This window comes from Balaenoptera physalus, assembly GCF_965194825.1.
Source record: "Balaenoptera physalus genome assembly, contig: SUPER_7_unloc_1, whole genome shotgun sequence".
Lineage (NCBI taxonomy): Eukaryota > Metazoa > Chordata > Mammalia > Artiodactyla > Balaenopteridae > Balaenoptera > Balaenoptera physalus.
In genome coordinates this window covers 608,484-634,988 of record NW_028126534.1, presented here as the reverse complement: position 1 = coordinate 634,988, position 26,505 = coordinate 608,484, and the positions used below count along the sequence as shown (strand labels likewise).

Sequence of the window (26,505 nt, the reverse complement as noted above, 5' to 3'; positions counted from 1 at the left end):
AGAAGAGATAGATGAGCTGGCCTACATCTCAACCAAAGAGTACTGGTTTGATGGGCAGGAGAAGTCCGTGGTGTGCACCGTGTCGTCAGATGGCACCGTGTGTGCCTGGGATCTGCAAGAGGTGAGCTGTCCAGGAGGGGGTCAGGATGAGAAGTGACCAGATGCTGCTATGTCCTCAGTCTTAGCGAGGCCCTTTGCCTTTATTCTCTTTAACCATCACAGCCAACTTGTGAGGTGAGGAGTGGGAGCCCCATTGTACAGATGAGAAATCTGAGCTGCAGGAGGCTCAGTCGCTGTGCCAGGTCACACTTCAGACTTGAGTCTGATTGATCGCAAATGCCCTTGACTCTCTGCTGTCCTGCCTCAGGGAGATGGGCATTTTTGCAGTGCCTGATGGAGGCTGTTTATGCAAGGGGATGACAGCTGCCATGCCCAGTTCTGTGATGTCCACATTGGAGCCAATGCCAGCCTCTGGGTGGTTTTGCCCAGATAATGCAGCTTTTACTCACCCCACTTGCAAACTTAAGTGTTACAACCTCGATAACTTGATTAGTATTTTGGACTTGGTTGGTACTAATTGTTAAAAAGCTTTCCTATCCATTTTCATATTCTCTGATTGCTCTTTTTTGTTGTTTAAAGGATACAGTTATTTGCATCATATGTCTTTCCTCCATGGTCAGTTTTTCATTTGTTTATCATGTTTTTTTTTCTCTTCCACGTGCTTTATTTTCCTCATATACAGTGATGTTTGACATTATAATTTCGAGTGAAGGTCCCTGGTGACTGATGGGTGCAGGTGGCTGGTCTCTGTTTCATTGCAGTTGTGTTGCCCTGAAAGAGACCCCCCTTAGGCTGTGGACATGAGACCACACAGGCTTAGATGAGGGGCTCTTGGGCAGGAAGAAGACCTGAAGGCTGGGAGGTTCCATAGTTGCCAAAACAAAAAGGTCTTGACTTGAACATAAAGAGCTTTGGTGCTGGGGTGGCAGACCTTTTCTGTAAAGGGCCAGAGAGCAAATATTTTAGGCTTTGTAGACCACATGGTCCTGTTGCAACTACTTAACTATGTGGCTGAAATGCAGAAGCAGCTGTAGACAACAAGTAAACAAAAGGGGAGTGGCTGTGTTCCAATAAAACGGTACTTATGGACCCTCACATGTGAGTTTCTTGTTTTTTTCATGTGTCATGAAATATTCTTTGATTTTTTTTTTTTTAACGAAAATACAAAAATGGTTAGTGGGCTGGGTTTGGCTGCAGGCTGTGGTTTGTTGAACTCTAGTGTGGTCCGTTGGTCACAGTGTGGGACTGTTAGACAGGGCTAGACCCCTCTGCACCCATTCTGCCTGGCTTGCCAACCTTAATCCTCTTTGTGAACACATCTCCAATCTTATTTTATTTTTATAAAGCTCAATCATTTTGTTGGAGTCATGCAGTATGTAGCCTGTTTCTGCGCTCTGTTCCCCTGGTTGCTACTTTCTATTCTGAAATGGGAAGGGGAGTTTCACTGCTTCTTTGCCCACTTCCATACTACTAGCCACTGGTGAATAATGTGTATTCTCCGAGACCTAGTTGACATGACCCAGTCACCGGTGCCGAGTTCCTACTAGTAATAGTCTTGTTAGCTGTTTAAGCAACAGAAATCAACTGTTGATTTGTTGATGTGAGGGGGAAGAAAGAAAGGAATGGAAGAATACTGGGATATCATGATTGGAAAAAGATCATGCTAACATGATAACACCTGATAGAAAAAGAACCGTAATAACTCCAAATTGGAAAGAAACCCCATGTGGCAACTCTGAGAAACTCAGAAAGAGCAATTAGAGGATTGGTTCTCTGACGCTCTGTCCTAATGTGCCATGGGCCTGCTGGACCCGGGCTCTTTACCTCGCTGTTCTAGCTTTCAGAATCCTGGGAGAGACCATGTATCTGGGAATCAGCCCATCTCGGACCAGTCATTTTCCTCTGTGCTAATGGCCGTGACAGGGCATGGGCCTTCGCCAGGCCTGGCCCGCGGTGGCACTGCTGGGTACACCACTGGGAAGGGCATGTTCTGAGCAGGGCAGTTGCAGATATGCAACAGAAACTGTTTACAACCACAAGGCTGAATTAGCTTATCTGTAAACCTGGGTTCCTTGGGGACCAAGTGAGTCGTTCCACGTGGAAGTTCACTTTATGCAGCCCTGCAAAGCCCAGGTCCTGAATACAGCCCAGGTCCCCAGCACAGCCTAGGTCCCAAGCACAGCCCAGATCCCGGGCAGGGTGGGTAGTGTTGGGTCCTGCCTCCCTGCCCAGCCTTCTTCAGTTGAGCCATAGGTAACCACTGGGAGTGCTTCAGACATCCTGTGCCCAGTGCACATGAAGGACCCCACCCTCAATCCCCCTGCAATGGCACCAACCCCAGGCAGTCTCAACACCCACGCTCAACCACTGCTCTCCTCCAGGACACACCTGTCTCCTCTATGGTGGAACATTGCTTCTGTGTTGTGTTCCCTACCATGCTGTGCAGCCTGTGAGGATGGGGATCATATCCTTTACACCTACATGTCCCCAGCGTGCACTGGGTGATGGTCGAATGAATGAAAATAATAAGTGTTTAGGAAATAAATGGGCCCTATGTGAGTTGTTACATTAATTTTGTTGTTGCCTAGGGCACGGAGATCTGTCGAGCCCTCTACAGCCTGCAGCTCTGGTGAATTTGGTGACTTACCCTCGGCTGCAACTGGTTGTCACCGTGGACGAGCGGGGACTGATCAAAGTATGGAAAGCAGAGAACGGGTGTGAGCAAGCCTCCTGCCTGCCTACATACTGTGACTTTCCAGAAGGCCCCCTCCTGCTGGTGAGTGACCCAGCTCTCAGGAACCTCTGCTGTTTCTCAGGGTCTGTGGACCTGGCACCAGACCACTGTGCCAGGTGGCACTTCAAGCCAGGCCCTCCACATGGCAGAGCAAGTGACCACATAATTCTGCTCGGTCCCCCAAGCTCCTCCTTGCCTGCCACGTGGAGGGCAGACTCCTCATCCCCCTTCGGCTGTTGTGTGCCACAGCCTGTTCCCTGGCCCCATCTCTGCAGCCTCTCACCCTTTCAGAGTGAGGTCCAGCCCTGTGGGCTGCCTGTGTTTTCTTGTCCACGGGCCCCTGCTTTCCTGTCTCCTGGTCCTACTCATAGTCTTTCTTCCCCTTGCAGTTCCTTCTCACTACTGCATTCTCACCCTTCTTTCCCCCTTTTCAAGTCTCCACGAGGGCCCAACTCAAAGGAAAACTGAGGCATGTTCGACAGAATGCAAGCATTTGCCTCAGATGATGAAGGCCTTCTGTTGCCAGGACATTTGTTTTAGAGGTGATTCTTGGGCATTGGGAGGGAGCATTTGGCCAGAGAGAAATGGCAAAAGTGGATGTTAGCTGGCAGATTGAGGAAGTAGCTCTCACCTGGGGGCAGTATCCTCCTCCTGGAGGGAAGGAGGTCTTTGCAAGTGTGGGCAAACTGGCATCCCAAATATCAAGATGAGCAGACATCCAGGAACAGTTTCATATGTAAACAGAACTAACTCTGTAAAAGAACTAAGCTCGTAAACAAAAAAAGTAAAACCTGATGAAACAGATTTCACATAAACAACTCTAGTTGTTTAAAGAAGACTTTGGAATAAGTGTAATTAACATCTCCAGAGCAATTTGAGAATATATTGTGTAGATGAAGAGGAAGCCACTAAGTTTCTCTCCTGGGAATGGTAGAGCACATGATTCACACATACTTGTCAGTGAAGGACAATTAGAAAAATTAGAATATATATCAAGTCAGAGAGCTAAAAAGAGCAAACGGTTTCTAGGCCAAGATTCAGAAGATGGCAGAAATCAAAGTGCTGAGCCTAACAATGGGGCTGCTTTTGCCCTGGAGATGTTTACTACAAAGCTAAGGGGCTGAGCAGAGCTTAATAGCCAAGTAGACAAAAGTTGGACTGCAGGGCCACCAAGGAATGGAGCCCTGTGAATCCTCTTACGTTGGGTGGGTTATCAAGTTTCAACCTAAGAGTGAGGGTGGTCTGAAAGTAAACAGTCCCTGAACTGGCTGCAGCTGCCCAGTTACTGGCTGGGAGTAAATGAAAATCCTTTCTGGAGAAGGTTAACAACTCCCAAGGCCTCTCTTTTCAAATACAGTGTTCAGCACTCACTTAGAGATAAGTAGGCACATGAGGTAAGATGATATGAACTACCCAAGGCAATCTACAGATTCAGTGCAATCCCTATCAAACTACCATTGGCATTTTTCACAGAATTAGAGCAAAGTTCTTTTAAAATTACATGGAAACACAAAAGACCCCAAATAGCCAAAGCAATCTTGAGAAAGAAAAATGGAGCTGGAGGAATCAGACTCCCTGACTGCAGACTATACTACAAAGCTACAGTAATCAAAACAGTATGGTACTGGCACAGAAACAGAAATATATATCAATGGAATAAGTTAGAAAGCCCAGAAATAAACTCACGCTCCTATGATCAATTAATCTATGACAAGGGAGGAAAGAATACACAGTGGAGAAAAAGCAGTCTCTTTGATGTGTGGTGCTGGGAAAACTGGACAGCTACATGTAAAAGAATGAAATTAGAACATTCTCTAACACCATACACAAAAATAAACTGGAAATGGATCAAAGACCTAAATGTAAGGCCAGACACTATAAAACTCTTAGAGAAAAACATAGGCAGAACATTCTTTGACATAGACTGAAGCAATATCGTTTTTGATCCACCTCCTAGAGTAATGAAAATAAAAACAAAAATAAACAAATGTGACCTAATTAAACTTAAAAGCTTCTGCACAGCAAAGGAAACCATCAGCAAAACAAAAAGATACCCATAGAATGGGAGAAAATATTTGCAAATAATGTAACTGACAAGGGGTTAATCTCCAAAATATACAAACAGCTCATGGAGCTCTATGTCAAAAAAACAAACAACCCAATCAAAAAATGGGCAGAAGATCTAAACAGACAGTTCTCCAAAGAAGATATACAGATAGCCAAAAAGCATACGAAAAGATGCTCAGCATCACTAATTATCAGAGAAATGCAAATCAAAACTACAATGAGGTATCACCTTGCACCTGTCAGAATGGCCATCATCAAAAAGTCTACAAACAGTAAGTGCTAGAGAGGGTGTGGAGAAAAGGGAACCCTCCTACACTGTTGGTGGGAATGTAAATTGGTACAACCACTATGGAGAACAATATGGAGGTTCCTTAAAAAACTTAAAATAGAGCTACCATATGATCCACCAATCCCACTCCTGGGCATATAGCTGGAGAAAACCATAATCCAAAAGGATACATATGCCCCTGTGTTCATTGCAGCACTATTTACAATGGCCAGGACATGGAAGCAACCTAAATGTCCATCAACAGAGGAATGGATAAAGAAGATGTGGTACATATATACAATGGAATATTACTCAGCCATAAAAAAAGAATGAAATAATGCCATTTGCAGCAAAATGGATGCTAAAACCTAAAGATTATCATACTAAGTCAAGTAAGTCAGACAAAGACAAATATCATATGATATCACTCATATGTGGAATCTAATTTAAAAAAAAAAAGATACAAATGAACCCATTTACAAAACAGAAGCAGACTTAATAGATATCAAAAACAAACTTATGGTTACCTAAGGGGAAACGTGGTGGGGAGGGATAAATCAGGAGCTTGGGACGAATACACACACTACTATATATAAGATAGATAACAAGGACCTACTGTATAGCACAGGGAACTCTACCCAATATTCTGTGATAACCTGTATGAGAAAAGAATGTAAAAAAGAATGAATATATGTATATGTATAACTGAATCACTTTGCTGTACAGCTGAAACTAACACAATGTTGTAAGTCAACTATACTCCATAAAAAAGAAAAAAAGATAACATGAACTAGAACCTGCAAGATAAACAGCTGACAATGTCAGTAGAGCCCCAGGGGATTTGGATATTGTAGTTAATAGACACAAACACTAGCACACCTGTGGTTGCCCTGCTCAAGGAGATAAATTTCAACAGAGAACTTAAAGCCGTGAAAAATGACATACAGATTTGGAAAAGAACCAAGTAGAAAGAAATTCTGGAGTAGCAAAACTGAATAACAAACGTTAGGACTCAGTGGATGAATTTAATAGCAGAGTGGACAGTTGAATCCCACAGAAGTCTGGGGTGGGTGGGGGGAGCTTGTGGGCCACTGGCAGTGTTCTTAACTTCGGTGGTGACATGAATATTTACTTTGTAAAAATGTACTGGGCTCTTATGTTTATGTCTTGTGCAATTTTCTATGTGTATTATATACATCAATTAAGAAGTTAAGAGTATGAAAGAATTAGTGAACTGGAAGATAAAAGTAATTATCTACAATGGAATGGGGAGACGAGGAGTGGTAAATGTGGAAGAGAGGCTGAGAGATGGAGACCAGTGCTTCTCAGACTTGAATGGGATGTGACTCACCTGTGGATCTTGTTTAAATGAAGATTCTGATTCAGTGGATCCCTGGGGATGCCTGAGATGCTGAGTTTTTAGAAGCTTCTTGAGAATATTGATGCTATCAGGTCATAGACCACACTTTGAATGGCGAGGCCATAAAGGATCCATGAAAAAAATTTAGTATTTGTTTATTTTATATCCTAGGCGTAGGTGAGGCAGGGGCGCATAGGAAACATTTGAAGAGATGATGGTAGAGATTTTTCCAAAATAGACTAAGGACAGTACTCCATGGAATCAAGAAGGCCCCGCAAACCCCAAGCAGGGTAAATAAAAATAAATCTGCATATAGACCCATCAGAGTGAACTGAGATAACTGAAGACTAAGAAAAATGTATGTAATAGCAGCGAGAGGAAGTAAAACGACCTTCGGTGTAATACTAATGAGACTTCTTCAGGCAGAGGGAAAATGATCACAGACGAAATGTCAGAGAAGCAGGAAAGATCGATGAGCCGCAACAGTGAGGAAATCCACCTCACCTTTGATGAGGAAATCTAAATATTGACTGTATAAAACAGCAACAACAATGCCTTGTGGACTTTAAACTATATGTAGAAATAAAATGCATGACTTTAGCATTTAGGCTAGGGGAGGTTTATGAGGAACTAAAAGGTCTAAGCTCCTTGAATTGTCGGAGAAGATTAAATGTACCAATTAGCAGTATACTTTATAAGGCAGGCTGCAAATAGTAATCTCTCGTCTAACTCCTAGAAGAATAGTATACAGCATATAGCTTCTAAATCATAAGAGGAAGATGAATGTGTTTTGTGGTTGCACCACAGGGGGCAGGATCAACCTGACCCAAAATGTGGCTTGGTTATTGTTGACTGAAAAAAAAATGCACAACCTAAAAGTTGAGAGTTATGTTTTATTGGGTGGACTTTCTGAGGACTTCAGGCCCGGGACATGGCATCTCAGATGACATTGCAGAAACTGTTCCGAAGAGGCAAGGGTGGGGAGCCAGGATATATAGGAGATTCTCAACAAAAGACCAGGTAGTCAGAACATCAAAAGATTACTGTTAATAAAAGAAAACCAGATTTCTCAAGTTATGGAATTTAGCACTTTTCTAAGTTTGGGAAGATGCAAGAGCCTGGGCTCACTGAAATCATTCCTTTCATATGCACCTTAAATATCTGGGGCCAGTATCCTGTGTTTTCTCATCCTGAGTTTCCTCAGGGTACACTCGCAGAACCAGGGGGTGTGGCAGTGGCTGAGGGTTTGGCAGTGAGCAGCCCGTTTGTCTACATCCTGGGTTCCCTTAGGGCTCACCCTCCGGTGGCTGTAATATGATGGCTTGATGGCTGCAACATCCTTTGTTTACTGATATGGCAGGCAACATTTTAGTTCTCATTATCAAGACTGATGATGCCACACATGCAGCGAGTGGGTGTGAAAAGGTCAATTTTTCACATAATGAGACTTTGCTGGGAGAGCAGGGTGGGCTCCCAGGAGGCAGCTCTGGAAATGGCCTGAGGAAGCAGGGAGGAGTTACTGACTCTGGCTTTCCCTGTGGTTTGGGAGGTGGGGTTCTTACCCTGGGCCAGGGTTTACTGGTGTGAATTCTCTGCAGGTGCCCCTTTCTTATCAGCTTGCCCTGGGGTAAGAGAGGGGGGTGGTCCTTAAAGGCTATCAGCTGTCAAACACCAAAAATGGAGTAAGTTATTATGATGCATTTCTGATGTTTGATGACTGACAGGTGCATGTTTCATTTCCCCGAACCTGAACTTGTATAAGTAGGCCATATGGTCCTCTGTGAGGCCTGCGTTCTAAATTGGCAGATGAAGGGAAGTTCTCTTGAATGACTTGCTCAAGAGCTTGGTGTTGTGTGTTTTTAAAGTGAAATGAGAGTCTTGGTCACTGTTGGTAATGTCTGGGTCTCCGAAGGGGATAGGAGTGCCTGCTATGTGCAGACATGTGTGACTATCATTTATATTTGGGGTGTTTGGGGGGCAAGAGGTCCTGAGGTCTTCCTCCCAAACGGGAAAGCTTGGATGAGAATTTAGTTTCTGCATTGGCTGGCCACATGGCCATGCCACTGGCAATGGCCAAAGAGTGTAAACATGCTGGTTGTTTGCTGGGGCATCAAGGGCTAAGGTGACTGAGATGACAGCCTGAAGGTCAACCATTTGTGTGGACTGTTGTGTCTGTCCTTTATCAGGGACACCCGGTAAGGTACGGGCAGCAGCAGTGCTCTGGTGGGCCGTGTGGCATGGGACAGTGGCAGTGCTCTCTATACCACGAGAGAATTCCCTTTCTTGTCTACTCAGAGGGTGGCCTGCTCTAGTGTCATTGCCTGTAGCAAGGGTCTGAGGACAACAGGAAGCTACTTCCTCCTGCACCAGATGGCCAGGCCTGCCTTCATCCTGAAGATGTCATTTCTGTCTTAGCAAGGAGGCTCCAGTGGCTGTACGGAGCCTGCAGGATGCTACCTCCACGTCCCAAGGCATAATACGTACCTGGGAACAGAGAGTCACCTGTGATCTGAACCTGAACCTGTGATCACCTCTGTCACCACTAGGGCCCAGATGTAGCCTGCAGCTTTCACTTTGATGGTGTGTTGTGCGGGGCTGAGGTCGGTAGGTTTTGTATCAGAAGCACTGATTTTCTTGAGGTTGCCCTGTCGGAGGATGGGGCAGGATCAACCCCCTACACAAAATTTGGCTCAGATTTGGAGACTGCTGACTTTACACATGCACCAGTGGGGTACGGAAAAGGGTATCCCCCCAAAATTCAGGTCTACCCAGAGCCTCAGAATGTGACCTTCTTTGGAAATGGTGCTGCTGCGATGTATGTATGTATGTATTTATTTATTTATTTAACATCTTTATTGGAGTATAATTGCTTTACAATGGTGTGTTAGTTTCTGCTTTATAACAAAGTGAATCAGCTATACATACATATATACCCCCATATCTCCTCCCTCTTGCATCTCCCTGCCACCCTCCCTATTCTGCGACGTGTTTAGTTAAGGATCTCAAGATGAAATCATCCTGGATTTAGTCTGGGCCCTTAATCTAACGGTATCTTGCTAAGAAGAGGAGAGGGCACAGAGACACACACAGAGAAGCCATGTGCAGATGCCGCAGACATTGGAGTGTGCTGTTACACGCCAAGGAAAGCCCTAGAACCTTCAGAGGAAGCAGAGCCCTGCTGGTACCTTGACTTTGGGCCTCTAGCCTCCAGAACTGTGAGGGAGTAAATTTTTGTTTTTTTAAGCCACCCTGTTTTGTTACTTCAGCCCTAGGAAATTAATACAAGACTCATCTAAAACAGAACACTTAAGGAGGATGGAATTAAAAGGATGGGAAAATGACAGGTGTTGGAGATGCCAACCAGAAGCAAGCTCACACAGCTGGTAATGTTAGACGAGAAGACCGGAAGATCAAAGTTTTTACTAGATCTTAGGGGTCATTTCAAAATAATAATTTGATCAGCCTCCCAGAAAGATACAGCGAGGCTAATTTTGAATGCACTTTAAAGTATGGCCTAAAATATATATGGAACAAAAATGTGTGGAATTTCAAGGAGAAATGGTTAAAGTTACAAGCATCATGAGAAATTTCTGTTACCTGGCTAAAGAGAGATGATCTGGGCGGGCCCACTTTAATTCCATGAGTGCTTCAAAGGCAGAGAGTTTTCTCTGACTGGTCACAGAAGAGGAAGTCAGAGACTCACGGGTGCGGGGGCCTCACGTGCTGGCTGCCAGGCTGTCGGTGGGCCTGAGAACAAGAATAGTCTCTGCCACCAGCCAGCAGGCAGGGCAACCTTAATTCTGTAGCCACAATGTCCTGGACTGCCAACAACCTGAATGGGGCCCCAATGAGAACCCAGCACCTTGACGCCTTGGCTTAGCTTTGTGTGACTTCGTCTCATGGGTTATTGGGAAGATGATCTACATATAGGTCTGTGGCTCATTTCAAGTTAAATTATATTTGTGTGCATGGTCAGCGTCAGGGTTCATTTTTATTTACAAATGGGTATCCAGAATTTGTAGGAAAGACCATCCTTTCTTCATCAAATTATATCATCACCTTCGTTTGTCAAAATATCAAATGACTGTATGTGTTATATGTGTTATATGTTGAACATGTGGGTCAGTCTCCACTGATCTGTTTGTCTGTCCTCATGACAGTAACACAGGGTCTTGTTTCCCGCAGATTACAGTTAAGTCGTGACCTCCAGCATTTTCTTTTTTGGAAAATATATCCATTTCCATAAAATTTGTCAAGTCAGCTTGGAAATTTCTACAAAACGGCTTACTGGGATTTTGATTACTTTGAATCTATAGATTGATTTGGGGATAACTGACATCTTAATGTTTAGTCTTCTAAGCCATGAACATGGCATATATGACCCCATTTATATAGGTCTTCATTTATTTCTCTCAACAAAGTTTTGTAGGTTTAAGTGAACAGGGCTTGCACATATTTTGTTAAAATTATTCGTAAGTATTTTTATACGATTTAAATGTTATTTTAAAATTTGATTTTCCAATATTTTCATTGCTAGTATACAGCATATATAGAAATACATAAATAATTGTATGATCAAGCCACCCAAGATGGCTCTTCTCTTGCTCGCTGTACAACCCCTGCCCGACCAGTCCTCCTTCATCTACACACTACTCACATCACCAACCTTCCCTCCTAATACATACTAGCCCCCGGCCCCAGCTAGTGATTGTTCTAATCTTTAGATCAGAGCATCTCCACCGTGATAGCTTATCAAAGGGACGGTGAGGGACATGCCCCTCTGCTTGTTTCCCTGGTAACCGATGAGCCAACCTGATGTCAATTCCCCCTATAAGCGGTAACCTCCCCGAGCCCTGGAAGCAAAGACTACTACCATGTCCTGCCCGCTGTCTGCCGCACACCGTGGAGTGTTGCTCCAGGACATGTAAGCTCCTCCATCCATTAAACCATTGATGTCTATGTCGCTGACTCCAGGCTCTTTCTTCGGTCTCGAGGCTGGGCAAGTGCAGGGCTTGCAGGCCTGTAGGGTGCAACGCAATAGTAATAAATAGGGGAATGTATAGTTTTGTATTTACAGAAAAAATTCTGTGCATACTATATGTAGCATACATAGAAATCATTTGTGTATAAATATAAATAGAAATGCATTCGATTTTTGTATATTGACCCCTATTCAACTGCCTTGCTAAATTTACATATTAATTCTTTTTTTCTGTGTGTGTGTGTGTTTTGAGCACTTAGAGTAAATCTAATTTCTTTTTTTTTTTAAACATCTTTATTGGAGCATAATTACAAGGTGTTAGTTTCTGCTGTATAACAAAGTGAATCAGCTATATGTATACATATATCCCCATTTCCCCTCCCTCTTGCATCTCCCTCCCACCCTCCCCATCCCACCGCTCTAGGTGGTCACAAAGCACCGAGCTGATCTCCCCGTGTGATCCAGCTGCTTCCCACTAGCTATCTGTTTTACATTAGGTAGTGTATATATGTCCATGCCACTCTCTCACTTCGTCCCAGCTTACCCTTCCCCCTCCCCATGTCCTCAAGTCCATTCTCTACATCTGCGTCTTTATTCCTGTCCTGCCCCTAGGTTCTTCAGAACCTTTTTTTTTTTTTTTTTTTTAGATTCCATATATATGTGTTAGCATATGGTATTTGTTTTTCTCTTTCTGACTTCACTCTGTATGACAGACTCTAGGTCCATCCACCTCACTACAAATAACTCCGTTTTGTTTCTTTTTATGGCTGAGTAATATTCCATTGTATATATGTGCCACATCTTCTTTATTCATTCATCTGTTGATGGACACTTAGGTTGCTTCCATGTCCTGGCTATTGTAAGTAAAGCTGCAATGAACATTGTGGTACATGACTCTTTTTGAATTATGGTTTTCTCAGGGTATATGCCCAGTAGTGGGATTGTTGGGTCGTATGGTAGTTCTATTTTTAGTTTTTTAAGGAACCTTCATACTGTTCTCCATAGTGGCTGTATCAATTTACATTCCCACCAACAGTGCAAGAGTGTTCCCTTTTCTCCACGCCCTCTCCAGCATTTATTGTTTGTAGACTTTTTGATGATGGCCATTGTGACCAGTGTGAGATGATATCTCATTGTAGTTTTGATTTGCATTTCTCTAATAATTAATGATGTTGAGCATTCTTTCATGTGTTTGTTGGCAATCTGTGTATCTTCTTTGGAGAAATGTCTATTTAGGTCTTCTGACCATTCTTGGATTGGCTTGTTTGTTTTTTTGATATTGAGCTGCATGAGCTGCTTGTATATTTTGGAGATTAATCAATCCTTTGTCAGTTGCTTCATTTGAAAATATGTTCTCCCATTCTGAGGGTTGTCTTTTCATCTTGTTTATGGCTTCCTTTGCTGTGCAAAAGCTTTTAAGTTTCGTTAGGTCCCATTTGTTTATTTTTCTTTTTATTTCCATTTCTCTAGGAGGTGGGTCAAAAAGGATCTTGCTGTGATATATGTCATGGAGTGTTCTGCCTATGTTTTCCTCTAAGAGTTTCATAATATCTGGCCTTACATTTAGGTCTTTAATCCATTTTGAGTTTATTTTCATGTATGGTGTTAGGGAGCATTCTAATTTCATTCTTTTACATGTAGCTGTCCAGTTTTCACAGCACCACTTATTGAAGAGGCTGTCTTTCCTCCACTGTATATTCTTGCCTCCTTTATCAAAGATAAGGTGACCATATGTGCGTGGGTTTATCTCTGGGTTTTCTATCCTGTTCAATTGATCTCTATTTCTGTTTTTGTGCCAGTACCATGCTGTCTTGATTACTGTAGCTTTGTAGTATAGTCTGAAGTCAGGGAGCCTGATTCCTCCAGCTCCGTTTTTCTTTCTCAAGATTGCTTTGGCTATTCAGGGTCTTTTGTGTTTCCATATGAATTGTGAGATTTTTTTGTTCTAGTTCTGTGAAAAATGCCTGTGGTAGTTTGATAGGGATTGCATTGACTCTGTAGATTGCTTTGGGTAGTAGAGTCATTTTCACAATGTTGATTCTTCCAGTCCAAGAACATGATATATCTAGAGTAATATAATTATATATATATACATATGTATTATATATATAATATATTAGAGTTAGATATATTTATAAATATATTATATATTATAATTATGTGATTTATATAATAAATATAAAATAAATACATTTATATTATAATTATATATTTATAAATATATATTATATAATATATATTTTGTATATATATAAAAATATATATACTTTGTGGTATAAAATTGGTTAAAGCAGTCAGAAAATAACTACACATAAGGAATAGATTTATAATTGAACTACATTAAAATGTAAAAGTTCTGTATATTAAAACACTATTTAAAAGTTGAAAGATAAAGTAATGAGTGTCAGAGAATATTTTCTAAAGATATAAACAATAAAGGATTAAAATGTATATAGATATATATATTGTTAAATTGAAACATATAATTTTAAATCTCTTTGATTCAATAGGAAGGCAGGCAACGTATAGAAAATAGGTGGTGCTTCATAATAGAGAAAATAAAAATGGCCAAAAAGATATGAAAATTTACTTAAAATCATTATTATTCAGGGAAGTGCATATTAAACTATGGTGAGATACCACTCTATCCCCTCAGACTGGCAAACATTAAAAACCTTTAGAGTTATGAGTGTTGTTGAGGATATGTCACAACAAGAACTCATTCAGCACTGGAGGCAGTGCATATTAATCCGTCCCTTTGGAAAACAAGTTGTTATTAAATGGTAAAGTGGTGATATTCCTATCACCACCCCTAGGAATATATAACTTTGAGAAGCTCATGAGCACATGAACCATGACAGTATGAACAAGATTGTTCATAAAAGCAAGCATAGTAGTCCCAAATTAGAAACAACCCAAGTATTCATAAATAGTAAAATGGATAAATATGCTGCAGTAGAGTCATACAATGGAAATATTCTACAGAAATGCAAGTAAACAAACTAGAGCTCCATACAACAACATTGATGAATCTTACAAAAGGTTGAACAGAAGAAGGCATAAAAAAGTAAATCTATGATTCCATAGATTCCATTTATATGCAACTCAGAAATAAGCAAAACTAACTTGTATTGTTTAGAGATGTAAACATAGGAGATAAAATCATAAAGCAAAGCAGAGAAATGATCACTATGACAATCAAGATTGTGATTGCACATAAACTGGAGCAAGAGGGTTTTGATCATGAAAGAACACTCATATTCTTTTCGGGGACCTGCAATTTTTAATTTCTTAAGCTGGGTAGTAATTACATTAGTGTTTGCTTTATAATACTTTGTTAAATTGTACATCTATGTTTTGTTTGCTTTTGCACATACATTGTGTTTAACAATAAAAAATTTTAAATTATATATTACTTATATGTTGTAAAATGATTTACCACAAAATTCAACAGTTTAAGTAGGCAAATACTTATTATCTCACATATTTTCTGAAGGCCAGGCCTTTGTGAGTATCTTAGCCGGGTGGCCTTGGGGTCAAGCCATAGGCCAGGGCTGTAGTCATATGGCTTGACTGGGGCCGGAGGATCCACTTCCATGAAAGTTCACACACATGTCTGTTGGTTGGGGGCCTCAGCTCCTTACCATGTGGGCCACTTCACAGGGCTGCCTGAGTTTCCTTACCACATGACAGCTGACTTCCTCCAGAGTGAATGATTCAAGAGAGAAAGAGAAGAGGGCAATGCCTTTCATAACCTACTATCAGAAGTCAAACACTGTCACTTTGCCACATTCTATTCATTAAAAGGAAGTCATTAAAGTCCAGTCCATGATGAAGATAGAGGAATTAAACTCCATCTCTTCAAGGGAATGGTATCAGAGTATTTGTGGACATATTTTAAATCACCATAAATTTTATCAGAAGTCTACTATAAACAAATTCAATGTAGAGTACCTATATTAGGAAAAGTATTTGCAACATATAGGAAAGCAAAATGACTTAATCTATTATAAATGAGGATAAGAACTCAATATACACACTGAAAAAAGACATGAAAAAATTCTAATGAGCATATAAGAGGAAAAATATAAACATTGCTAGTGAAAATGAAAATCTGAGTTTTTACAGCTTTTGTGGAAGAAATGTCACATATATTGTATATTAGTGTGGAGACTTAAACCACTTAATATACGAAGAATTTATTTCTTTAAAAGGGAATAAAGACACAGACCTACTAGAGAATGGACTTGAGGATACGGGGAGGGGGGAGGGTAAGCTGGGACAAAGTGAGAGAGTGGCATGGACATATATACACTACCAAACGTAAAATAGATAGCTAGTGGGAAGCAGCCGCATAGCACAGGGAGATCAGCTCGATGCTTTGTGACCACCTAGAGGGGTGGGATAGGGATGGTTGGAGGGAGGGAGATGCAAGAGAGAAGAGATATGGGGACATATATATATGTATAACTGATTCACTTTGTTATAAAGCAGAAACTAACACACCACTGTAAAGCAATTATACTCCAATAAAGATGTTTAAAAAAAAAAAAGGGACCAATATGTATAAAATATATATGGAGATGTTTATTTTACATTATTTGCAGAAGAAAAAAGCTGAAACAAATTGAATGACCAATAAGTACGGAAATGTTTGAATACATTATGACACATCCATGATGTGAAAACATTTTTTAAACTTTCTATTGACAAATAGTGTACATACAGAAAAGTGCAATATTGCATGCATAAAGCCCAAAGAAATATCACTATCTGGTCATACTCATGATATCAGCATTCTAATCAAGAAAGAGAACAATGCCAGGACCCCCAAAGCCCTCTCAGCTTCCTTGTAGTCTCAAACTTCTCTGAGTAACCACTATCCTGACATCTGAGAACATAGATTAATGTTGCTTTTTTTGGTACTTTGCATGCGTGAAATCATATAGTATGTTATGTTATATATTATATAGTTGACGCTTGAACAGCACTGCTTTGAACTGTGGGTTCACTTATATGTGGCTGTTTTTCAATAGTAAATAGTATAGTACTACACAGTCGGTGGTTGGTTGAATCTGCAGATGCAGAGGAACCAGGGATATGGAGAGTTGACTATAAGTTATACATGGGTTAACTCCCATGTTGTTCAAGGGTCAACTGTAGTTTTATTTTCCTTTGTATTGTGTTTGTCAGATTCATCCATACTACATGTAGTTATAGGTAATTGATTCTCATTGCTGCATAGTACTTTATTGTGTCTCAACTTATTTATCCACACCAGTTTTAACAGGTATTTAGTTTCCAGCTTGGGACTATTATGATTAGTGCTATGAATATTCTAGTACATGTCTTTTGGTAAATAAATGTGCGTATTTCTGATAGATATATACCTAGGAGCAGAATTGCTGGGTCATAGGATATGCATGTGTTTGGCTTTGGTAGACTCTGCCAAACAGTATTCCAAAGTGGTTGGACCAATTTATGCTCCCAGTAAGAGTGTATGAGATTTGCTGTTGTTCCACATTCATACCAACACTTGCTTATTCCATGTTTTAGATTTAAGCTTTTGGATGTGTGTCATGAAGTGGTTCTCATATATTCTCTTCTAGAAGCCTAATTGTTTTTTCTTCACATTTAGGTATGCAATCCATATGGAATTGATTTTTATGTATGGTATGAGGTAAGTGTCAGGTCACATTTATTTTTTCATATGGATATTCAATTGACCCAGCACCACTTATTGAAAAGATCCATCTTTACCATGCTATTTTGATGATGATAGCTTTTTAGTATAGTTTGAAATCAGGGACCATGATACCTCCAACTTTGTTTTCTTTATCAAGGTTGTTTTGACTATTTGGGTCTTTTGTGTGGAAAGATACACTGTGTTCATGAATTGGAAGAATTAATATTGGTAAAAATGACCATACTACCCAAGGCAATCTGCAGATTCAGTGCAATCCCTTTCAAAATACCAACAGCATTTTTCACAGAACGGCAATAAATTATTCTAAAATGTGTATGAAAACACAGAAGACACAGAATAATCAAAACAATCTTGACAAAGAAGAACAAAGCTGGAGGTATCATGCTCCCTGATCTTAAACTATACTACAAAGCTACAGTCATCAAAACAGTATGGTACTGGCACAAAAATAGACACATAAATCGTTAGAACAGAATAGAGAGCCCAGAATTAAACCCACACTTATATGGGCAATTCCTCTATGCCAAAGTAAGCAAGAATATACAATGGGGAAAAGATAGTGTCTTCACTTATTGGTGTTGGGTAAACTGGACAGCTCCATGAAAAAGAATCAAACTGGAGTACTTTCTCACACCATTAAAAAAAAAACCCAAAAAACTCAAAATGGATTAAAGCCTTAAACGTAAGACCTGAAAACATAAAACATCTAGAAAAACATAGTCAGTACACTCTTTGACATTGGTCTTAGCAATATTTTTTTGGATATGTGTCTTCAGGCAAGGGAAACAAAAGCAAAAATAAACAAATGGGACTACATCAAACCAAAAAGCTTTTGTATAGCAAAGGAAACTTTTAACAAAATGAAAAAGCAGCATGCTGAATAGGAGAAGGTATTTGCAAATGATATCCAATAAGGGGTTAATATCCAAAATATACAAAGAACTCATATAACCCCAAAGAACTCATATAACCCAATACCAATTGAAAAATTTGCAGAGGACCTAAATAGACATTTTTCCAAAGACATATATATATGGCCAACAGACACATGAAAAGATGTTCAGCATTACTAAATATCAGGGGAATGCAAATCAAACCACAATGAGATATCACTTCACACCTGTCAGAATGGCTATTACAAAAAGACAACAAATAACAAGTGTTGGTAAGGATGTAGAGAAAAGGGAACCCTTGTGCACTGTTGGTGGTACAAATTGGTGTAGCCACTATGGAAAACAATATGGAGGTTCCTCAAAAAGTTAAAAATAGAACTACTACATGATCCAGCAATTCCACTTTGGGTATTTTTCCAAAGAAAACAAAAACATTAATTAGAAAAAATATATGCATCCCTATGTTTATTGCAGCACTACTTACAAGAGGCAAGATATGGAAACAACCTAAGTGTCCATCGATAGATAAATGGATAAAGATGTGGTATATTATACACAGTGGAATATTACTCAGCCATAAAAAAGAATGAGATCTTTTGTGATTTCGATGTGACAACATGGATTGACCTAGAGGTTATTATGCTAAGTGAAATAAGTCAGGCAGAGAAAGAAAAATGATGTATAATTTTAACTTATATGTGGAATGTAAAAAACAAAGTAAATGAACAAATGAACAAAATAGAAACAGTCTCTTAGATACAGAGAAGAAATAGTGGTTGCCATAAGGTAGGGGGTGGGGGGTTGAGTGAAATAGGTGAAGGAGATTAAGAGGTGTAAACTTCCAGTTACAATATAAATGAGTTGTGAGGATGAAATGTACAGCATGTGGAATATAATCAGTAATATTGTAATATCTTTGTATAGTAATGTACTGTAACTAGATTTATCATAGTAACATTTTCTAATGTATAGAAATATTGAATCACTATGTTGTACACCTGGAACTAACATAGTGTTGTAGGTCAATTATACTTCAATTAAAAAAAAAAAACTAGTTCTTTGAAAAGATCAATAGAGCTGATGAGCCTCTAGCCAGGCTAACTAAGAAAAAAAGAGAGAAAATACAAATTAGTAACATCCAAAATAAAGGAGGGACATTACTACAGATCCCATGGATAGCAGAAGGATAATCAAGGAATATTATGAACAACACTATGGCCACAAATTTGATAACTGAGATTAAATGGAGTAATTCCTTGAAAGACACATCTGCCAAAACTCACACAAGAAGAAAGAGATGCTGAATAGGCCTGTATCTATTAAATAAATTGAATCAACAATTAATAACCTTCCAAAACAGAAAGCAGCAGGCTCAGATAGGTTCACTGGTGAATTCAAACATTTAAGGAAGAAATTATGCCAATTTTATACAATCTCTTCCAGAAGATAGACACAGAGGGGAAACCTCCTAACTCATTATATGAGGGCAGCATTACCCTAAAACCAAAACCAGATAGTCTTTAAAAGAAAACTACAGACCAATATCTCTCATGAACACAAATGCAAAAATTCTCAGCAAAATATTAGCAAATCAAAACCAAAAATGTATGAAAAGAATTATACACCATGACCATGTGAGGTTTATCCCAGGTGTGCAAGGCTGGTTTATCATTTGGAAATCCATTAATGTAATCTATCACATCAACAGTCTAAAGAAGAAAAATCACATGATCATATCAATAGATACAGAAAAAGTATTTGACAAAATCCAATACTCATTCTTGATAAAAACTCTTAGCAAACTAGGAATAGAGGGGAACTCTCTCAAATTGATAAAGACCATCTATACAAAATCGATAGCTAACATTATACTTAATGATGAGAAACTAAGTTTTTCCACTAAAAGCAGGAACAAGGCAGATGTCCTCTCTCACCACTCCTTTTCAACATCATACCAGAGGTTCTAGATAACTCAATAATACCAAAAAAGGGAAATAAAAGTTATACAGAGTGTAAAAGAAGAAATAAAACTATCTTTGTTCATGGATGACATGATTGTCTATATAGAAAACTCAAAAGAATTAACAACAAAATTTCTGGAACTAATAAGTTATTACAGCAAATTTGAAAGATGTAAGGTTAATGTACAAAAGGTTAACACTTTCCTTATCCCAGCAATAAACAAGTAGAATTTTAAATTAAAAACATATTGCCATTTACATTAACACAAATACTTAGGTGTAAATCTAACAAAATACATACAAGATCTATATGAGGAAAACTACAAAATTCTGATGAAACAAATTTAAAAAAGAACTAAATAAGTATAGAGATATTTCATGTTCATGGATGGGAAAACTCAATTTTGTCAAGATGTTGGTTCTTCGTAACTTGATTTATAGATTCAATGCAATCCCTATTAAAATGCCAGCATGTTATTTTGTGGATGTCAACTAAGTGATTCTATAGTATATCTGGAGTGGCAAAAGACCCAGAATAGCCAGTATTGAAGGAGAAGAACAAAGCAGAAGGACTGACACTGCCTGACTTCAAGACTTACAATAAAGCTATAGTAACCAAGTGTGGTGTTGGTGATAGAACAGTTAAATAGACCATTGGAACAGAATAAAGAGCCCAGAAAGAGACTCACATAAATATCACTATATTTCTGTGAAATTATCACTGATCTTGATGAAATACAACGGTAAAATGGAGAAAAGACACTCTCTTCAACAAATGGTGCTGGAACAACTAGACAGACACATATTAAAAAACATAAGAATCTAGAGACAGACCTTTCAAAAATATTAACTGAAAATGGATGATAGATAGACCTTAATATAAAATGCAAAATTATAAAACTCCTAGGAGTTAACACAGAAAAATTCTAGATGGCTTTTGGTATGGTGATAACTTTTTAGATACAACACCAAAGGTATGGTCTGTGAAAGAAATAATTGATAAGGTGGACTCATAAAAATTAAAAAAAAGAAAAACCTTCTGCTCTGTGAAAGACACTGTCAAGAGAATAAGAAAACAGCCACAGACTGCGAGAAAATATTTGCATAAGATTTATCCAATGAAGGACTGTAATTCACAATATACAAAGAACTCTTAAAATTAAATAATAAGAAAATGAACATCCTGATTTAAACATGGGCAAAAAACCTGAACAGATACATCATTGAGGAAGATAAACAGATGACAAAATAGCATGCAAAAAATGCTCAACATTATATGTCATTAGGAAATTGCAAATTAAAACAATAGTAAGATACCACTACATACCTATCAGAATGGCCAAAATCTGTAACACTGACAACACCAAATGCTGACAAGGATGTGGAGCAAGAGGAACTCTCATTCATTGCTAGTGGGAATGCAAAATGGTACCACCACTTTGGAAGACAGTTAAGCACTTTCTTACAAAACTAAACATACTCCTACCATATGATCCAGCAATTGCACTACTTGGCATTTACCCAGAGGAATTGAAAAGTTATGAACCTGCACATGGATGTTTATAGCATCTTTATTCATAATTGCAAAAACTTAAAAGCAACCAAGTTGTCCTTCATTAGGTGAATAAATAAATAAACTGTGAAACATCCAGGCAATGGAATATTATTCAGCACTAAAAAGAAATGAGCTTTCAAGCCATGAAAAGACATAGAAGAAACTTAAATGCCTATTACTAAGTGAAAGAAGACAATCTGAAATAGCTATGCACTGTATGGTTGCAATATATGAAATTCTAGATAAGGTAAAATTATGCAGACAGTAAAAAAGAACAGTGGTTTCCAGGGGTTCAGAAGGAGGGAGGAATAAATAAATTTGTGGAGCACAGAGGATTTCTAGGGCAGTGTAGCTGTTCTGTATGATACTATAATGGTGATACATGTCATTATACATTTGTCAAAACCCACAGGGTGAACCTTGATGAACTTTTGGTGATAATGATTGTCAATGTAGGTTGATTATCAAATAACCTGCAAATGTACTCTCTGGTATGAGACATTGGTAGTGGGGGAAGCTGTGTGTATGTTGGGGCAGGGGGTAACTTTTATACTGTCTCCTCAATTTTTCTATGAATATGAAATAAATAGAGCTTCTTAAGAAAATATTTTCAAATTAAAAAATAGAAAAGGAGAGATTCCTAACTCATTTCTGAGGCTAGTATTAGCCTTAAAAGGCCTTGTAAGAAAGTTACAAATCAATATCCCTTATGAAAATAGACATAAAATTTTCTAATAAAATTATAGCAAATTAAATCCAGAAATTTATAAAAGGAATAATACATCACAACCAAATGGGGGTTTTCTTGTGATGCAAAGCTAGTTAAACAGACAGAGATCATTGATGCAATCCACTATATTAATCAACTAAAGGATGATTTGGCAATTGTTTTTCAGTAAAGAACCAGATAGTAAATAGTTTAGACTTTGTGAGTGACATACAGTTTTTATAGCATATTCTTCTTCTTTTTACAATACTTTAAACATATGAAAAAATCATTTTTTGGCTTGTGGCCTCTAAAGAAATAGTCAAAGGGCAGGGTTTGGCCTGTGAGTCACAGTATGCTGACCCCTGGACTAAAATAATTAAAACCACATGATTATATCAATTGATACAGAAAAAGAACTTGAAAAATTCAACATCCATTCAACATTAAAACTCTAGTAAATTAGGAATAGAAAGCATCTACAAAAAAATTCTATAGCTAACATCATACTTAGTAGTGAAAGATTTAATGTTTTACCCCAGGATCAAGAACGAAGCAAAGATATATATTTTTACCACTCCTATTCAACACCATAGGTTGGTTGACAAGCCAGTGCAATAAAGCAAGGGGAAAAAAGCATAGAGATTGGAAAGGATGACATGATTGTTAAAGTAGAAATCTCCAGAATCTATTTTAAAAGCTACTGGAATGAATAAGTGACTGTAGCAAAGTTGCATAATAAAAAGTCAATGCACAAAAATTAAAATGTAATTTATATAATATTAATGAAAAATAGGAAACCAAATCTGTTTTTTAAATACCATTTACAATAGCTTCTTTTAATAAAAGGAAATACTTTGATATAAATCTAACAAACGTGCAGGAGCTGTACACTTAAAACTAAAAAAAGCTAATGAAAGAAATCAAAGGATGTCTAAAAAATCTAAATAAATAGAGAGGTATATCATGCTCATGGATTGAAAGACTCAATATAATTAAAATGTCAATTCTTTAAAAAATGATCTATAGACTAACACAATTCCAATAAAAATCCCAGCATCACTCACTGTATATATTGACAAGTTAACTTTAAACTCTTTATAGAAAGTCATAGGAATGAGAGTAGCCAAAATAAATTTGAAAAGAAAAATATTTGACTTTAAGACTTACTGTAAAGTCACAGTTATTAAGACAGTGTGGTAATGGTGAGATGATAGACACGTAGATCAATGGAACAGAACAGAGAGTCCAGGTATGAATCCACACAAATACAGGCTTTTTTACTAAGGTAAAATTTACATGAAATGAAATTCATCATGTTAACCATTTTTAAGAGTACAATTCAGTGCTATCGTTAGTACTAAGGTCTGTAGTAATTTCCTCACTTTCGTTTCTGATTTTAGTAATTTGAGTTTTTCTCTTTTTTGGTCACTCTAGCTAAAGGTTTGTCAATTCTGTTGCTCTTTTAAAATAAATTTGGTTCATTTATTTTCCCTCTTGTTTTTCTATTCTCTATTTATCTCCACTCTAATATTTATTATTTCCTTCCTTCTACTAGTTCTGTGTTTAGTTTGCTCTTCTTTTTCTAGTGCTTTAAGGTGCAAAGTTAGGTGACTGATTTGAGATATTTTTTAATGTAGGCATTTAAAGCTATAAATTTCCCTCTGAACTTATCTCACTGCATCCCATTAAGTTTTGGTATAGCATGTTTATGTTTTTGTTTTCATTTTTCTTAAGGTATTTTCTAACTTCTCTTGCAATCTTTTCTTTGGCCCATTCGTTGTTTAAGAGTGTGTTGTTAGTGTGCACATATTTGTGAATTTTCCAGTTTTCCTTCTGTTAGTGTCAGGGCAATTTCATAAGAATTTCTTGACTTACTTGGGCAAGGGAAGAAATTCATGAGTAGACCAGAAGAAGCAGAAATTTTGTGGAATGCATTCTGGCTCTCTTCACAGGGCTACTTTTTTCAACATTTAATAAAATAAGGTTATATTTTACTGAAATGACTCTCTCCAGCATTGACAGTGACAACTACAGGGAAACTTAATTTTTGATCCTGAGATGGGGGGGAGGAGAAAAGGTCGACTAGAGACCTGCCTTCTCCCATAAGAATGAGAGATGATAATACAGATGCTCATTCCTTCTACTCCAGCAATAAGATGTAAACCTTGCATTTGGTATGGTCTGGAAATAGAGCACTTTGTTTAGTCAGATATTACTGTTGTCAGAAAGTTACATACTTTCGTTTAAAATGCCAACTTTTCTACATTTCACACTAGTAAAGGCACATTTAAGTTGATTTTATTTATAACGGTCATGAGATAATGATAGCTGTAGTACCATAGTTCATTTCACCGCATCTCCAATTCCTAGAAATTCGACTTCATAGACATGCCCAATGAAGAACTGACTGGTAGCAGTTTAATGGTTCTCCTGTGAAACCTCTTAGAACTGATTTCAGATTGGAAGTATTACTACAGTGAGAAGTGAATTACTGTAATACCTTTTTTGTTGGCTAACATTTTACAAATTTTTCTCTGAAGGGTTTCACAGATGTGATTTCAGGATGGAGTTGGAAAAGTGAGAGTCCACTACTGCAGAAGAAACAAAAGGACAGGTTCCTCTCCAGGTATATAATACCATAAATAAATGATCATATTCGCCACTTTTTGAAATTACGATGGCTATCCTCAAGGGGAAATTGGAAGAGGTGAATTTCGAATTGCCAAAATATCTTGGCCTGTTTTTAGTTTCCTGAACAAGGTGCTGAGCTAGAGGAGCTCTGAAGTCCATTGCATCTCAAGGTTTTTATTCTCCCTGACCAGAGATCATAAAGGAAGCCAGCAGCCATTTCGGGGCTGATGGAGGTGTGCTGGGTTTACAGATGCCAAGCTGGCAAGCCCCAAGCTGGCTCCATGGGGTGAACCTCTGCTCTCAGTTCATGCTGGAAGCCACCCCCAATTAGGACATAACCTGCACTGAGGTTAATTACTGAGGATATGGGTACCCTGTGGATATTTTCAGAAATGCCAAATTTCACACACTGTGGTTGTTTGACTATAATGGCTAATAAACTTTAACAACGTTTTTGCAAGGAACTTTATGACGAACACCATACTAGGCTGATTGTATGGTATTGTTAATGGTGTCTTCATGAAATTTATTACATATATTTATTTACTCATGAACTATTAATAATTTATGGGACATCATATTTGCTTTCTAATCCTAGTGATATTCTTTCCTACCAGAACAAAAAATTAATTCTGTGTCAAAGAAGCCTTGGTTTGATTAGATTCTTATGGAAATACTCAATATTGATAAACCTCTAACAGATGTATTCTCACCAATTTTTCTTCTATTATGAAAAATTTTGTCACATTTTATATTTATATACAAAGTGTGTGTGTGTATAGAGACAGAGAGGTTGGCTTTCAACTTTCAGAAGTGACCTAAATTTGTTTTTATTCTCATTTTGTATTATACAACTCTAAGCCATTATTAATATTTTACTTCATTTTAAAGTAAAAATAAAATGATGGTGTTGGTTTTGAGGCTTCAAGTTGTTTCAGGGATTGAGGCAGGAGGTAGATGGGTCCCAGGCTGAACAGTTTCTCCCCTGTGGACAGGAACTCCATAATAGCAGGAACCCCATAAAAGCAGGATGATGGAGGAGGTTGGGCCCTGCTCAGATAAGAGATAAAAGACCACATGTTCCTCATTCTTGAAGTCAAGGAGACCTTCTCGACTATACATGCACAGAAAGGCTCCATGGAGGTCAAAAAGGGAGGGGGGGCCACCCCATAGTAAGTGATGTCAACTACCTATAGGCCTCTTCACCAGAATCCAGCTTGGCTAAGAGATGCGCACGCACACATGGGAGGACCCTGAGATAAACCAAATACAGACTCAGAAGCAGGCAAAGCAAGATGATTGGTCTAAGGAAACCCAGAAGAAATGCCCCATAAAAGTGATACAAACTACCACGAGGGAGCGACTCTCTCTCTGAGCCCACCTGTGTGTCCATCCACATGTACTGTACTCTTTTCCTCCTAATAAACACTTTACTTGTTTCACTACTTTCCGTCTCTATGTGGAAATTCATTTCCACACAGCTGACGGGCCAGGGACTTGTCACCGGCCACTGGTCCCTGGCAGTGTGGTGGCTAGGATTCAGCACTCTCACTGCCATTGCCCGACCTCAATCTCTGCC

The 26,505-nt window shown here is 38.6% G+C and overlaps 2 long non-coding RNA genes across 4 annotated transcripts; one reads left to right on the top strand and one right to left on the bottom strand.

The window, feature by feature from the left end:
- LOC309665251 lies at window positions 1-24,921 on the top strand. Of its 2 annotated transcripts, XR_014266290.1 has the most exons (5): window positions 1-121; window positions 2,649-2,836; window positions 3,230-3,336; window positions 17,109-17,150; window positions 24,836-24,921. It is a non-coding gene; the product is annotated as an uncharacterized lncRNA (long non-coding RNA). The 2 variants fall into 2 exon arrangements; XR_014266291.1 differs by lacking the exons at window positions 3,230-3,336; window positions 17,109-17,150; window positions 24,836-24,921 and adding an exon at window positions 11,214-11,257.
- Window positions 5,583-11,521, bottom strand: LOC309665252. 2 transcript variants are annotated; one of them, XR_014266292.1, is made up of 3 exons: window positions 11,363-11,521; window positions 10,087-10,236; window positions 5,583-7,532 (listed from the first exon to the last, which is right to left on the bottom strand). It is a non-coding gene; the product is annotated as an uncharacterized lncRNA (long non-coding RNA). The 2 variants fall into 2 exon arrangements; XR_014266293.1 differs by lacking the exon at window positions 11,363-11,521 and having other exon boundaries at window positions 10,087-10,271.
- Window positions 24,922-26,505: the final 1,584 nt, after the last annotated feature.